The sequence below is a fragment of the Acomys russatus genome, chromosome X, assembly GCF_903995435.1.
Source record: "Acomys russatus chromosome X, mAcoRus1.1, whole genome shotgun sequence".
Classification (NCBI taxonomy): Eukaryota; Metazoa; Chordata; class Mammalia; order Rodentia; family Muridae; genus Acomys; species Acomys russatus.
The window spans coordinates 6,722,025-6,723,446 of record NC_067169.1 but is presented as its reverse complement, the minus strand read 5'-3'; positions in this window follow the sequence as shown (position 1 = coordinate 6,723,446).

The following is a 1,422-nucleotide window of genomic DNA, read 5'->3' as shown; positions in this document are numbered from 1 at the left end:
GAGACAGGAGGATCTGAAGTTCAAGGCCAACCTCTTCCCTTCTTTGTCTTTCTAAATTAAGTTTCTGGCTAGCATACAAAGAAATGGGTTTCTTTTTTAAAAATATATTTTATTAATTTATTCATATTACATCTCAATTGTTATTCCATCCCTTGTTTCCTCCCTCCCTCCCACTTTCTCCTGACTCCCTTCCCCTATGACTGTGACTGAGGGGGACTACCTCTCCCTGTATATGCTCATAGGGTATCAAATCTCTTCTTGGTAGCCTGCTATCCTTCCTCTGAGTGCCACCATTTCTCCCACTCCAGGGGACATGGTCAAATATGGGGTACCAGAGTACGTGTGAAAGTCATACCCTACTCTCCACTCAACTGTGGAGAATGTCCTGTCCATTGGCTAGATCTGAGGAGGGGTTCGAAGTTTACTGCACATATTGTCCTTGGCTGGTGCCATAGTTTGAGCAGATTCGCCAGTCATGATTCTCTTCTTGTAGGTTTCTAGGACCCTCTGGATCCTTCTACTTTGCCATTCTCCCATGCTTCTCTCACCTAGAGTCCCAATAGGATGTCCTCCCCTCTGTCCCACTTTTCTGGTAAGTGAAGACTTTCATAAAGAAATGGGTTTCATTGTGAAATGTACATGGTTATATTTTGCTCTCATCCAGGACTCTGCCCCTCTCCACCCCTCTCTTGCTGGTCCTGTTCCTCCACCCACATAGTCTCTCCTTTCAAGATGTGTATGTTCCATCATCATACTTTATTCTCTCCTTCACGTCATTTTAGACCCTTTATAGTTGCTCCTTTTATATGTTCATGCCCTCCCTGCCTCAGATCTAGATTCTACAAATGGGAGAAAGGATAAGATAGTCACTATTCTGGGTGTGGCTTATTTCCTTTAACATGATGGTCTGTAGTTCCATTCATTTCCCTGCAAATGTCATCATGTTATTCTTGAGAACTGAATAACATCATTGCATCATATTTTATCTGTTCATCTGTGAACGGACTCTGGAATTAGTTTGAGGCAGAAGCTCTCTAAGTTGACTGACCAGCCTGGTCTTGAACTCCCCTTGTGGCCCAGGCAGACCTTGAATTTGTGATCATTCCTCCCCTCTTCCCTGCACCTTGCAAATACAACTTATTTGACAATAAAATAGTTACAAGATAAAGCCAAGATGTGACATAAAAGTAAATCTAGGGCCAGTGAAATGGCTCAGGAGTGCAGCTTGCCACCAACCTACATGGCATAAGTTGATCCAGGAGCCTCACATGCTAAAAGGAGAGCAATGACACCCACAGGTTCATGGTAGCATGCAAATACTCACACATATACACAGGCATGCAAATGAAATAAATTTTGAAATAAATAACTAGAAATTTGGAAATAATATCAGAATAACAAAAACACATTTGTTCCCATGGA